This window comes from Scomber japonicus, chromosome 2 (assembly GCF_027409825.1).
Source record: "Scomber japonicus isolate fScoJap1 chromosome 2, fScoJap1.pri, whole genome shotgun sequence".
In the NCBI taxonomy this organism is placed as follows: Eukaryota; Metazoa; Chordata; class Actinopteri; order Scombriformes; family Scombridae; genus Scomber; species Scomber japonicus.
This window is the reverse complement of record NC_070579.1, coordinates 18,119,167-18,134,923: the sequence shown is the minus strand read 5'-3', so window position 1 is coordinate 18,134,923 and position 15,757 is coordinate 18,119,167.

The window sequence follows — 15,757 nt, the reverse complement described above, 5'->3', positions numbered from 1 at the left end:
AGAAATCAATATGTATGAGGCGCGTAGATGGGAATTTCTAATAGATCTCTGCGGCCCTGCGCTGCTCTTCAATATCTGCCTTGGACTATTAGTGCCGGCTCAGTGGCGGTGAAATAACCGAGATAATCTTTTAAGGTACCTTTCTTAAGGTGGAACGGCAACTCCCGCTCTGCATCCTCCTGTGTACACCTGAATCCTAAAGATGGATTTATTGTTTAGGGATGTTTATCGCAGGTGAAATGCATGCTTTATGTAATTCAAACTGCTTCTTGTGCCTTATTTAAAGGTAGTTTACAGTAATTTTTGATGTGAGTTCTGAGGTAAAAATATAAATGAAAACTGAAAATACACTGATTATGATTTTACAACAAAGATACAAGTGATCTTGATATGTAGCCTCCTCATATATACATATATATATATATAAAGAGAGATGTCTGAATTTTTTAATGTCTGAATGCTGATGTGGAGAATCATATTTTTGTAAGTACATGGGTGCTTGTACATGTGAGTGCAGGCAAGTAGTTGCAAGTGTGTCTGGATGGATGTGCCACAGTGCTAATTGCCCATATTCCTAATGCGGGGATGATTTGCTGCAGCACTTAGCTGCAGCAGCACAGGAACCTGACTCTAGTTTCTGCCCCCAACCTACAACTCACCGCCCTCCCCACCTCTCTCCCACTATGTTGAGGAGGAGAAGAAGAGACATCCGGCATCGGCAGGCAGTTAGGGGATTGGCGGGCGAGGTGGAGGGAAGAGGGTGGTGGTGCGGAGTAGGAAGAGGAGGGGAAGGCGAAGTGGGGGTGGTGAGGGGGTGGGGTGGTTGGCTCAGACAGCGTGTGGTCTCGAGGGAGGGAGAGAGGCTGAAATTATTCTACGGTCACAGGCTTTTTTCCCCCCCTTTCCATCTCCCGGCGAGGACCTCGGTGTATAATCCTTGGCGCTTGCCTGGCTCGTATATCTGCCGTCCCTGAGACAAAGGTTATATCTCTCTCCTTCAGGACTACCAGCGGCTGACCGTAGACCACAAACCTGCTCTATTATCACCACATCATCAGCCCCTGTAGTGAAGGATTAATCACAGCAATGACCTTAATTTTTTAAAGACTGTCATATATATTTATGCAATCTGGAGAAAAAAGATAACATAGTGATAGATTATATTAAGTGTACCTTAAGTGTGTGAAGTGTGGCCATCAGTGTTATTTGTGCTTTTGCCGTGTTCCTCAGGTATCTCAGTGTTTGCTTCCTTTGTTGACACGTTGGCCTCGAAATGCGTGTAATTCCACTCATTCACAAAAGGTTCTCATCTCTTCCCTCCTCGCCCACAACCCTGACTGTGAGCACCCATAAAATGAGAATAATTACCAGTCTCTTATTCCCTCTCTTCCACCCATTTCAGTCTCTTCTTGGTTCAGGCATTAGCTTGTGCTGGTAAAAGCACTTGCTACCATACCATTCATATGGATGGAATTATCTAATAATAGAGATATTTAGATGTAATGCAAGTATTTTGTGTGTAGAATTGGTGAGTTGATGTCCTGCTGATGACAGTGTGAAAGCATCGCTCTGCAAATAGTTCAAAGCAGGAGAAAAATTGAAATAAAGGAATGAGAGTCAAAACTGATGGAGAGAGGGTTGTAGAGTAGGCTGAAACAGAAATAGAAATAGATGGAGTGAGGGACTAAAGAAAAAGAATGATAATGGGAAGACTGACAGAAAGACAGCAAGATTCAGAATTGACGAAAGGAAGTAATGACAGAAATATGAACATAAATCTCCCCCTGCTTAGTGTTGGGAGCCCCTGATGGGCCAGTGTCTAAGTTTGGGGAGCCAAAAACACTATACGGCCATGATAACTCACTTCCACACACACACACACACACACACAAACTCAAACACACCAGGCCCTCCTCCCTCATGCTGCTCATCTCGATAATTACCTCCCCCAGGTACGAGTACATAGGGATAACAACGCACGTGCTGCCACGGGGGGCACTGCGCCAGGGAGAGCAGACGGCAGCCATTCAGGGGGCAGTGAGGAGAAAAAGAGGTGGAGGAGTGATGGCGTGTGTGTGTGGGCAGGGAGATCGTTGGGTTTGTGCTGGTGTAGGAAAACATCAGGGAGAATTGGCTTCTGAAAGACAGGCGTCATGGCAGGCATACAGTCTCCTAATTACGCAAGGTCTCCCACTGCTATTAGGAGCTGTCAGTAACATGAGGAGACGCAACCAGCCGCTAAAGAACAGAAGTCCACAATCCGCGACAATCCGTGTCTTGATGGTAAACCCAGAATTGCGCAGCTCTCACAAGATTTTTTAACAAACTGTCAAAAAGTGGAATTAGTGGATTTTGCCGCAGGAGACAGCTGTTCACTTCCCACTTTCAACCACAAGTGTCACGTTACCAAATGTTGGGATAGCTTTTTAAAATCTGTAACTAGAATTGTCATGGTCAGTGTTGCCATAACAACAGAGGTTGCCTAACTTTAAGGAAGCATTAACTTTAACCCACATCATGTTTCAAGTGATCATTTGAACTAAAACAATCATCTTTCCCTAACCCTAACCATGTGTTTGTGCATAAATCTAACCAGACCTTAACCACAGCACTGTCACATCATTCTTCTCATAACAATGTAGTTGTGCTTCAAACGGCTCACGGTATATCCACCATTGCAGAGTCAAATACTGCTGTGAAGAATCAAGTGTGTAAATGTGTGATTTTTGTAAATCTAGGGTTACCATCCAGATATGACCACAATCTGCCACAGACTCTATGTGTGTACTGTGACCAAGTTGTGCAAGCCTTTGTATGTGGCTTTGGCTTTGACCTGAACAGACATTTTTTTCTCTAATTCGTTTTTTAGAGCAGCAGGACAATCACTGCAGGTAAACACATATTGTCAGTATTTAACTTTTCATAAAGCACTTGTGAAATCATGCTTGTGAGATGACGTGTATACTAAATGTAGGTTTAGGTTAGTAAGTTTGTGCTTGAAAATTTCAAGATTCAGTTCAGTTCTTGGAAGATTATTTTTTCATTATCACCAAAGTATGTCTAATCCTGTGGAAGCTTGGTTTAATATCTCTTTTTTAAATGACTGATAAGTTGTATTGCGTTTGTGTGTTTTTCGTAACTCCTACCAAGTCAACATCCTAAATGGATAATAGAGTTAAACTTCACATTAGCAGCAATAATCATCAAAGGATATATTAAATAACATACTGTTAACCAGTATCAAATTCCTCAACATATCAATGCTTCTGTCCCTCCTAAAAAACAATGAATATTCTATGCTCAGTCAATCATGACATGATCATCAGTAACGCCAATCTGGTGGGAAAACCAACACATTAGATTGCACACTTGCACAGCACGCTCAAAACACACATATTGTACATAAACAGTAACTGGCAGAGACCATAGCATACATAGAGAGCAGTCAGAGTCTGATGACATCCAGCTTGTATACAGTATTTGTATTCATTATCACATTTGCATGCATTTGCAGTGTGTAGAATTTAGTGACATCTAGCAGAACGAACTTGGCAGAAATGGAATATGATATTCAAGAGTGTGTTTTAATGAATGTATAATTACCTGAAAATAAGAATCATTGTGTTTTGGAGTCCGCCATGTTGCACCATGTTTCTACAGTAGCCCAGAAAGGACAAACCACCACAGGTTCTCCTACACACTTGGAAGGGGAAGGTGAGGGGGAGGGAGGTATTCAGGTGGTTAAAAATCAGAAAATTCGTCACTGATGCCACTAAATTCTACACACAGCACTTTAAAACCATAGACATTGTGGCTGTAATGAAACTGTGTTTTCTAAAAAGACTCCCAGATAATGATTGCCCCTGACTTAGGGGTTAGGTTAGGGTTATGTGACAGAAACTATTTGTACAGCAATTTGAGCACTTACTACAAAATATATCATTAATATCACAAACCTCCTGTACAGACATTGGACTCTTGTGTGGTATTGAGGACAGTGAGTTTGCCATGTCTGTCTGCATATGGTTCCCATGTTCCTGGCCTGTAGTTGACTGGATGGATGTTCATCACAGCTGGGATGGGGTGAAGTCTACCAACCTGGCAACATGCCAAGTGAGTCTCTAGGTCTGCTTCTACTGTACCGTTCATCTGCACCTTTGCACCTGTTCACAAAATCCACAAACACAGCATTAAAAGAACTGGCACACATGGCCGCAACAAAGCACAGTGCTGTACGTGAAAATAAGCAAAAGCAAGCTGAAATAGGTTAATATTGTTAAAAGAAGAAGGAATGCTTTCACCAGGCTGTGAATGCACCCCACCGATAAAAATAAACCACTATGGATCATTGGGCTTCATTATCATTTCCACCTTTGCCGTTCCACCTCTAAGTGGAAATAAACTCACTTAATGTATTGATCAGCGAACTGAGCTTTGACTAACTTAAGCACTGCTGCTGCCCTTCTTATAGAAAATAACATAACGCATCGACAACAACAATATGCAGGTTTGTTCTGTTTACTTATTTACAGTCAAAAGTAGACAGTATTTAAAATTTGAATAGTTTTCCCTGACTGGAAAATCAGTACCACAGCTGTTTGTCTCGGTGATCTAACTCATAATATGGCAGTGGATTTTAAATACATTTATTCTAATTTTCTTTTGTAGATTTTCTTGAAATTCAGTTCAAATCTGTGGTATATTTTGATGTTAGTGTCACTATTGAGATGTCTTTCACAAGAGAGACCTGAGAACAAATTAAATATACCCAACATCACAAGAAGATAAGTCAGTCACACAAAGCAGCCCTCTAACTTCAGTCTGAGTTGCAGAATTTCCCTGTGCATATTTCTCTGTGGATCTCCAGCATTGTGTGGCAGCAGGTATCAGACAACCATCCTACGTCACACTGCGTTGTCTACCGGCCCACTGCAGCTGCTGCGGTGATAGCCAAACTGCCGCCACTACCCCCCTCCACAGACAGACACACACACACACACACACACATTCACACACACACACACACACACACACACACACACATACCACCTTTCTCTCTCTTTGCCTGTCCCTTGTGCCTTCCCCTTTAAAGAGACACACGGGTGGCTGCGCTCCACTTGACATGTGGGCTCGTATTCTCACCTTAGAGACAGAGGATGGGCATGGTTGCACGCTTTGATGGCTTAATTATCGCTGTGGAAACAGGAGTGGTTAGAAAGAGAGAGAGAGAAAAGGGGGGGTGGGGGGGGGTTATTTGCAAGTGTTAGCAGCGCTGATAAGCTTGTAAGGATCGTTAGCGTAAGGCTAAAATGGCACAGAGGTCCCATATGGCATCTTAAATGTATGTGCTTTGGGTAAGGGGAATTCTGAGGCTTATTTAGGCTCATTGAATAAGGATATATTTTGCATGGTATGAGATCACATTTTCATTTTAAAATGTTGAGATAACTGCAGTGATATTTTATTGATTTCTTATAAATTGCGGCCTAATTTCACAATGAAAAAATAAACCCCCTGGTCCAACCCAGTGCCAAAATATAGTACCTTCAAAAGCCTGATTCTTTTGTTGTCAGAAAATCCCATGAAATGGGCGTGCAGGTGGTTGAATGGTTAAGAGCGAATGCTACATACCCTTGCTACATACCCTTGCTGCATGTCACACTCCCCTCTTCTCTCCCATGATTTCCTGTGTCTCTACTGCTGATAAAGGTGTCTATGCCAGAAACAATCTTAAAAAAGAAGAAAATCCCATGAAATGAAGAAAGCCATCAATGAAAGTATTCTACTAACATGTATAGTCTTTGTATTCAAAGCTTGACACAGAGCCTGTGGCATAAGCCTCCACTGTTGTCCTAAACTATTAAGACCACATCAGAACACATCATGAACATGTTGATTTTGAGTCAATCTCACATACACCATCTTGCTGCTGTAAATACTCACTAGCACAACAAATGTGTGTTAATCCGCCGCTGACAAAAAAAATAACTGTTGTCCAACTGTTGAATGTCGGAGTGTCTCTGTTGGACTCTTTTTTTCTGCTGGAAAGACAGAGAGTTTGGCATTGATAGTCACTAGAAGCACATTTATGGCCTTTTGAGAGAGTCTTGGTGTATTGTAGCAGGGCTAGTGGTTGTACTACAAAAGCTACTGCAAGGGCAGCTGTGGCTCAGGGAGTAGTGTGAGAAGTCATCCACTAATCAGAAGGCCGGGGTTTCGATCTCCGACTCCTCCTGTCTGTATGTCAAAGTGTCCTTGGGTAAAGTATTGAACCCCAAATTGCTCCCGATGGTTGCGCCAGCACCCTGTGTGGTAGCTTGCCACCATTGGTGTGTGTGTGTGACTGGATGAGTGAGAAGCAGAAGCATTGTAAAGCACTTTGAATAAAGGTGCTATTCAAATAGATAGTCATAGCCCTGCTGTTTTTCATATTTAAAGACCGTGTAAAGTGAATTCAGACATTTTCTTCGAAACACATTAAATAGGTCATGAATGTATTTCTAAAAAAGGTGTAAAAAGCATTTCAACCATTTAGATTTGAATTGTGGAGCTAGGCTTCACAAACTGTGTTTCAAGATTTCTGTGTTCAGGATTCAGCGGGGATGATTGGCATAAACCTGCCCCTGCTGCTATTGTGGTATAAACACATTCAGCGCACACTACTACTACTACAGTCTACAGTTAGCCAGTTAGCTGAGTTAGCCGCCGAGGTAGCCGCCAAGTTAGCAGCAGAAAGCTCTCAGAAGTAGCGTCCATGTTTCGGGTAGAGGTGGTGACTTTGATTGACAGGTGACACTCGGCGTGCACGCCCACAGCATTTGGTAGCAGAGAAAGAGGCTGATTTTTACACAACTTTGAAGCCTAATTTCATATATTTGGCGTTTTTTTTCATTCAAATTTGTCAGGGTGGTTAACAACACATTTTTCTGTGGTATGTCAAACTCAGAACACATATTTATTCTTACTTTACACGGATTTTAAGGTATGTTACTGCTTGTCAGCCATACATATCTTATTAAGCTCTAAATATAGCACAGTAAGGGACAGTGTCAAAAGGGCTAAATCTCCCATTCATGTACAACGTCATCTGACCACCAGCATTTGGGAAAGCTTGCTAACATTACGGACAACTATATGTAAGATCAGGGTCGAACTGGGAACAAGTTCGGCAATTTGCATTTAGACCAGCCCAATTTTCCCCCAACACATACACTTATGAATCTCCCATCACAGATCTGCAATAACTGGTTGCTTTATCGGGCTACTTTACATAAAGTAATAGAATCAATTTGACACCCTAATAACAGGAGTACTCACAAGGTTTCATAAAATATCTAATTAATAAATAGTCAAAAGACGAAATGTCGATACACTTAGATTTTTTTGTTTGACACTTGGTATGGGCAATCCAGCTCTCACTCACCAGTGCACTTATGCTACAATCTGTAATTTCATAAATAAAACAAATATGACATAATCATAATCTGTGACAAATTGCAATACTGTCATCATAAAACAAAATAGCCAAAACTTAATTCTCACATTGACAAAAGGTTTTCTATGATGATCTGGAAATGTGAGAGCTATTTATAGACAAACGACATTTTGACAATGTGTTCACAGCTGATCTGATGCAATTCATACATCAGGCTTAACAGTCAGGATTTCATGCTACTGACAGTATTTAAGTGTTTAATTATTGCTATTGACAGGCTGTGACAAACAGCATGCCTGCACCCTATTGGACCCAGAGTGACTAATCAGCTGACATCATTTAAGGCCTTAAGCAACAAATGGAATAGAATAGCATATCCTTAGGTGGTGAGAAGATGCCTCATAAGTGCTCTCTTCTCTGCCATGCTGTTGATTATTCCATCAGTATCCAAAGCAATTAGAATATATTTATTTGTAAATATGAACATGAGCACTTTAAGATATAGTGCTCCATAATCTATTCTTGATTAATTTTAAAATTCAAAAGCTGTGTTTGCACTCCTCTGCAGTACCCTCCTCTTCTTGCCCCTGCTCTCCACTGGAATTAAATAAATGTGTTAACTTATTTTCAGCATCAATCATGGGATTTTTTTGTCTTTTTCTCTCTGAAGTTTTCCGCTTCATCTTTTCACTGTTTGGGAACCATATACCTTTGTATAGGCAAGCGTTATTTTCGATTCAAACTCCACTCTTTCTGGTTATTTCCCACTTGACCTCTGACATTATGTACTGAATGCATCCACTTGAAGGGGTGGGGGAAAGACGATAGCAGCACTTCCCACACACACCTTACAGTAGGTAGCCTATTGACAATTGGGACTATGTAATCTCCAATAATATGGGCTGTTCTAACATCAACTGGGCCACAGCGGCAGGTTGAATTTTTTTTCTCCCATTGCCGGTGGCCTTGCAGCCCACTAGGTGGGCCGGCCCATCTGGCATTTGCCAGATTGCCAGTCTGAGCCTGTGTAAGAGGCACAAACTGCGACAACGGTTAGCTGGGGTTCTGCTGCTTATTGTCAATATACGGAGCCCGTAAAGGGACATGGGGAAAAGAAAACATTTTTTAATGTTTCTGGAGTGCACAAGAAACTTTCTGGTGAGCACAAAATACTTTCTCATGAGCACGCAAAACTTTTATCATGAGCACGAGAATGTATCTCGTGCTCACCAGAAAGTATTGTATGCGGGCATGATGTCTGAAAGATCATCCTTTGTATTTCAGTTTGTGTTTCTGTGTGAAAATGACAGTAGCCTACAGGAGTTAGTTTGGCTATATTTTGACCTCATTATAAGGACATTGCTGCTTTACTTGCAAGTCGTCACCGTTATGTTGTGTCTGACCCTAACACTAAATGCAACAAAGAGACATTATGCATAAATGGGTTCCCAATCCGACCATTTTTGTGTGTATTATTGTATCATTATTAAGGCAAAAAAAACTCAATTTATGTCCATGGACATTATAATCAATAGGCTATAGGCTTAATATTAGCTTGCATCCAGTGTGCTAGTCATCTGGCGACTTCTAAGTCATTTAGTTAAACTAAGTCTATTCCTGCTAGCGTGAATGATCACTTGAAGTGATTGAACTTTCTTACTTTTACTGGAGTAAAGAGTTGAATCAGTACGTCTGCTTTTACTAGAGTCTTTTTTTACAGTATCTACTGCATACTACACAGGCATGACTCAGAAGAACAAGCTTGCACTTTTTAATCATAGTGCACCGTGTTAATTGATCGGCTGTGTTGTGTTTTACCGGCGCACAGCACACGAACACACACCTGTACATGTTTTATGAGCGTAAACTGTCTGCCTATGTTTTAGTGGATATATTTCACCAATGTTCTGTCTTTTTTTATTTTTAAATAATAATATTTTTTCCAGCTTCCCGTCATTAAATTTCCTGGGAATCGGGAAATGGCTTTGATTGGATTTCCCGGGAATTCCCTTTCCTGGGATTAAACCCTAATGCACATGGTTACGTACACAACACGCAATGCATGTGTCGGAGGAGTCAACCATGTTTGAGTACACTTGGGTTTGAGTGCGGGCCAGTGGGGGACAGGGGAGGGGGGGATATTCGTGCTTCAGCACGGTAGGGAACAACCCTAGTGTGAGTGCACCCTGAAAGACATTTAAAACAAATTTTGAAGTATTGTAGTCTGTTTCGGTGCAAGGGATACACCACCTTGGATCGCGTAGTTAATTTCATTCATGAACAGTTACAAACATCTGGCCAGCTCTGTGGATATAGGTGGATGTACACAAAATGCAAGGAGAATCAGGACATTAGGCTATACATGTATTGCTTACTTTATGTGACTAAAGTTAACATTTATCTTCACCTTATCATCTTTTACTTTGTTGATGACACTTTCAGGTATATTTCTCGTTTGGAGGAAAGAGAATAAATCCACTTCTGCTGCCATTCTCCTGCTCACGAGCAGCCGAAGGTAGCATCTTGTGAAAAGTATCTTGTGCTCACCAGAAAGTATCTCGTGCTCACAACAAATGTTTCTTGTGAGCACGGGAAACCAAAGTTTTTTTTTTCTTTTTACCATGTTCCTTTACGGGCTCCGTATCAATGAGGTCATGTGCAAAATATATCTCAGTCTTTCCTATTGCATCATGATTCGATAGGGTCAGAATCTGGTTCAACTGAACTACCAAATCTGAGCTGAAAAAATATTCATTTTGTGCGTAAAAGCATGTTTACATAAACAATATGTGTATTGTTGGAAAAATCAACATCATATCTAATAACATCATCATATGTGTGGTGTTCTTCTGTAAAGAAATGATTTCTCCCTTTAAAACTATAGATTTTTTGAAAAGATTTGTCTTCTTTGGGGCTGAATAGGTTGGGGCTGAGTGCCATAAAGAGATTAAAGAAGTCAGAAAGTATAGAGACAATCTAACACATTGTAGGTTTGGGATTTTTCATGGGGCACAGAATATTGTTTGTATAATATTGCCGTATCCCTTAAAGATCCCATAGAGACATGTTTTAAGATGTATTCTACTGTACATGTGTCTGCTTTGTTTTTTCCACACCAAAAAAAGTTTGATTAATGAGTTAAAAATTCTAAAAATGACAAAGAAACTTTCTACTTTCAGGGGATGAATGTGAAAACAGCTTTCTAGTGTCAAACTCTGCTATGTTATTTTCCACAGTGAGTCTCAAACATCCAAGTGAAGTAACAACAAGCAAAACACATATTTGAGTGGAGACTGGCTTTAATTTTAACATTTGTAACACTTTAACTTTGCTGCAGTAGATGCAAGTCACTATTTACAAGAAAAAAAGAAATGAAAATTGGCCAAATGAGATAATTTGCATCTGGAGTCAGTGCTGAAACAGAGATCTGCACTTAAAGGCAGAGATCACACAATAACCTGGGTACCCTATACGTTTGTTTTTTTGTTATGTATTTCTCTCATCGGAGCTTTTTTCTCAATCACTGCATGCATTTTACTTTTTTAATTAGCATCACATGATTTCTATTGAATGAGGGTCAAGACCCAAGACACTTACCTTAATATGACATTTGAATATGGTCTCCGCCTAAATAAGGCTTAAGTTGCAAGCACAACAATTAATGGTAAGACAGAAAATGTGGATGATGATCGCAGTTTTGATCACACTTTGATTCACATATTTACAAATGTTTAAATACAGCTCATGACTTAACTGACATATTTACACTGTTTTACAATGAATTTTGATTAATTTGTAATTTAAATAAATCTTCCCAAGATTTGCTATAAATGTGTTCTATACCATGCAGCATTCAAAAATGTTATTTTATATTATTTTATACAGAAAACATAAAAATGATCATCTATGAGCATTTAGAAATACACCACAACCTTAAAAAATAATGTAAACAAAGTATATTTGTATACATATATATTAATTAAAAAAATTACAGCAATCTTTATAAAGATTACTGTTATTTCCAGCCATACTGTATACACAACATGCAAGGCCAAAAATGTGTCAACGTGGCAATAATGAAGTCCAGTGGTAAAAAATGATAATGGCACACACACTTGCCATAAAGCATGGCAGCACCCGGGCTGTGTGGCAGGGGAGTGGACCATTTATCTTTGGGAAGAGGAGCTGTGTGCTCCAAGGCCCATCTGTCTCAGAATGGGGGTAGGGGGTTGTGGTGTCGAGCTCGGTTTAATTGAAGATTATCTGCTTAATTACTCAAGCACAGCCAGCGTTAAACAGCCATGGATTAAAAAAGCGTCAGCGAGGCAGACCTTGGGGTCCAGTGCTGCACTCAATTAGCAAAAGGGCCCAGATATGGCTCTCCCCTCCTCACCCACTACTACACTGGAACTGAAACTGCATGCTAAGAGACATCAGACCATAAAGAAAATAAAAAACACACAACTGAAAAACAATAAAACACGTAAAGAGCTAAAGTTTGGACTTCACATCTGGGCCAGCTGCTATTACAACAGCTTCTGTAACTTAATGTGGAGTTTTTCTTTTCAATCTGTAAGTTTAAAATAAGTTAAAGTTAACGTGTTCCCAGATTACTATATAAACTGTCCAACATCCCATGGAATTAGAGTTGATACGAGATGATGCATGACACAATTTACATCCACTTGGTGCTGATGCAGGAAGAAGTGTGCCCTATATATAGGGAGGTGGAAAATAAAGGTGGGGAGGTTGTGGATGGTGAGTGGACTTCAAGCCTGGCCAACTTTCGTATTGGAGGTCTAAGTCTCCCGTCATAGATCTGCAATTCTTGTTTGCTTTAAGAACAATTTTGACCACTGTCTTTACCTAACCAAGTGTTGTAGTTGTCTAACCTAAACTATACTTTAACAGTAGTATATTCTCAATCTCTTTCTAGACCAATGGAGAAAGACACACAACACACTGTTGAGCAAGGTTATGTAGTAGGTAGGGTTGGTGTTCAATTACATATTTTCCAATGTGAGGCCAGTATTGAATTCATTTTTGTATCCTTTGTTTAATCTATTTAGGTTTAGAGAGATTTGTTCTCTGAGGTGAATATGGGTATTTTGCCAAATCTGAACCAGACCAAAAATAGAAATGGTATGAAAACCAGTTGTAGTTGTAGGGCTGAATATTTAGTCATTTGTGTTGTTAGAAAAGTCAATGTTATTTTGAATTAGGGTTCCTTAAAGTACCTCTCGAACAGAATGTTGAAGTTCTGGTTTCGCCTCAGCTTTCTATACAATGAATGTAGTTATATACACAGTCATGAACATTTTGACCATTTCTCTTTTACTTCCCCTCTTCCTCTCCTGACCACACAGCGGCAAGATATTGATGATAGTATATGTCAAGAACTGACCACCCCCCCCTGTGCTGGCCAGATATCCCCCTTGGTAGATAGGTTATTTATACCAGGCACCTTGATGTTTGAAGGTTTAGTATGACCTAAAAAAAAAATCCATTCCTTCATCCGTAGTACCCTCTGCCACTCAGGTTTATCTAGCTACAGTGTTACAATGTTGAGTGTGTGTGCATGTGCGTTTTTTAACGTGCATGTTGACAGGTTCTTTTGTCTGCCTGACTCCCCCTGCAGTGAGTTGAAGTAGGGTTCACGTGACATCCCGGTCTGCTCCCCACCACCACCACCACCGCCCTCCTCCTCCTCTTGTATGGCCTCACTCTTCATCTCTTCCACCTCTCTGTCATCCTTCTCCACCCTTCTTAATCCTTTCATCCCTCCTCTTCGTCGCTGTGCACCCCGCTCATTTCAGAGATGTTTGAGAGACGTTCGGGAATGGGGACTGCTCGTGGCAGAGTTGCACACAGATGGTGGGGATCCATGGCTAGGCAAACAAAGCTTTACGTTCCGTCCCAAAATGTTAATGATCACTTCTAAATGAGCACAACCACTTGACAAGGTTTTTACAAGATGACTTGTTTTATTAAAGTTGGCAAGTATTTCGAATGTCATTTTATTTACATATTTAAATTATATGCTTTACAACATTCATTAGGATTAACATGAGTGATAAATAGGGCATATAAATAATTTTGCTCCTTACAGCATTCATCCATCCAGACACAGACAGTGTCCACGGTGACCAGCACAAAGGAAGTAGTGAAGGAGTGACATTTAGAGATGGATTGCATATGAGTCATCTTCTCCTCAACTTAATTAACAGCCTCACCTACACAACAACATGCTCTCGCTTACCTTCATTCCCAAATGTGCGCCATATAATACAATAAAAGGGCATAATCTATGACCAAAAAACATTGAAATACTGGGTAACATTTCTCCCATGTATCAGTTGTAAAAGCAGTAGTTTAGTAATGTTGTGTAGGTGCATTTGAAAAATCAACAGATGTCTTCCAAGACAAAATTCAACAAACTAAGATTAGAAGATTAGAACATTTACAGCACATAGTTTTATCATTGAAGGCAAGTGCATTCTCATATAACTTTGTGTTCTGATTTATGAAAAATATGTCATCTTTTTATCCAGCTTGTCTTGTGTTATTTTAGTCATACAATTTAATTGTATGCATACGAGAATGCTGTATTTTTTTGGAAGGGCAAATTAAAGCATGGCTGTTCTTGAACTCATCCTCAAATTATAAAAGGAATATAATTGTAAGGTTCTTGCTGTCTCAGTTAGACCACATTTACAATCTAAGATGCCTTTACCACCATCACTCATTTTCCTATGTCTGCATGGTAAATTCATTTAGAGTCTGTGTTCCTCTTTAGTTTCACTGTGTAAATGAGTCATGTCATAATAACTGCAATTCCTCTAAATTCTTTGATGAGAAAACATACACTTGCAAACAAACACAAAAACATCTTTGCATTTATTGCCCAGAGCTGGATAGAGCATTAGTTAAAGCAATGAGGGCAGTAATGGCTGCGTTTACCAATGCAGATTCTGTCTGTGCAAAACATTCAGAGGCTGACTATATGAGAGCAACAGAAGGAAAAAATAGAAAAGTTTCATGGAACTTTGTAGGAGATCGGATTTAATAAATCTCACTAAATCCATATTTTCTGCATGGAGCAACGAGGGTGTGGCAGTTTAATCTGACCCCTGAGCTAAGGTGCCACTGCATCAAAAATGAGTGGGGAAGAATTTAATGAATGGACTAACTTTCCTCCATCTGCACTGCTGTTTTTTTCTAGCCTCTAGAGACAAATATAAACCATTTCTTCACTGCGCTTGCACAGACACACGGTTAGGATTTACTGTGGTTGAAAATCATGACAAGATTAAAAAAATAAGGGAAACAAGTAAATACAGTATGTTCCAAAACAACATCATCATTCAGGAGCCCTACCTGATATCAATTAAATTCAATACAAATAAGCTTTATTGGCATGACAGAACAGAAATCTATATTGCCAAAGCAGTACAGAAGATTACTAAGATTTTATGGAACTTTTTATCCAGTCTGTGTTGTGTTTTTTTAGTCACACACTTTAGTCTCTCTCTAAATGATGTCTTTATCATTCTCTGCCTCCTGTAAATAAAGTCTTGTCTTGGATGGAGTGATTTACATTAATTAATACATGAACAGCAGTCTCTATATCATGCTATTTCTGCCCTTGCTGATGAAGAGTCATGCAGTAATTCTAGAAATGTGACAGTATCACATTTTTTGCTTGATTATTGCAGCCAAAAATATTACAGTCAAGAGTGTTATTATGATACTCAAACCTTTATGAAATATTAGAGCTGAATGATAATGAAATTACTTCACAACCATATTTTGCAATTTTTTTTTACTTTGCAAAATCATTAATACAAAGTACACCTAAGATACCCATAAATAAATATGAGCAGGTTGGTTGTTAAAACTTTAGGGCAGCTCACTGGAAGATACTTTAGATGCAGCACAGTGTCTGTGCACCGGCAGAGATAAATCTAACCCATGAGAAAAAAGTGTAATTCCTGGCATCTTAAGGCAGCAAGTTTTGCAACCCATAGCCCTAGTTTTCCTTCCAACAACCAGCCCACCCCTCTGCTTTCTAACCCCTGACATGATGAACAAAGGCAGTCTACATAATGAAAAAGGGAAGAAAAGAAAAAACAACCTTGTAAGTATAAGTATGCTGTCCTAGTTGTAATGTTTCATTCAGAATTTGTTTAAACCATTTAAAAGTTAGAAAGATGCATTTCTTCGATGTATGACATTATGCCAATCCTACAGTATATGGGGTCTAGTATCTGTGTTATGTCCAATGAAAATTCCAATACCATGGCAGTCAGTTATGCCCGCCCT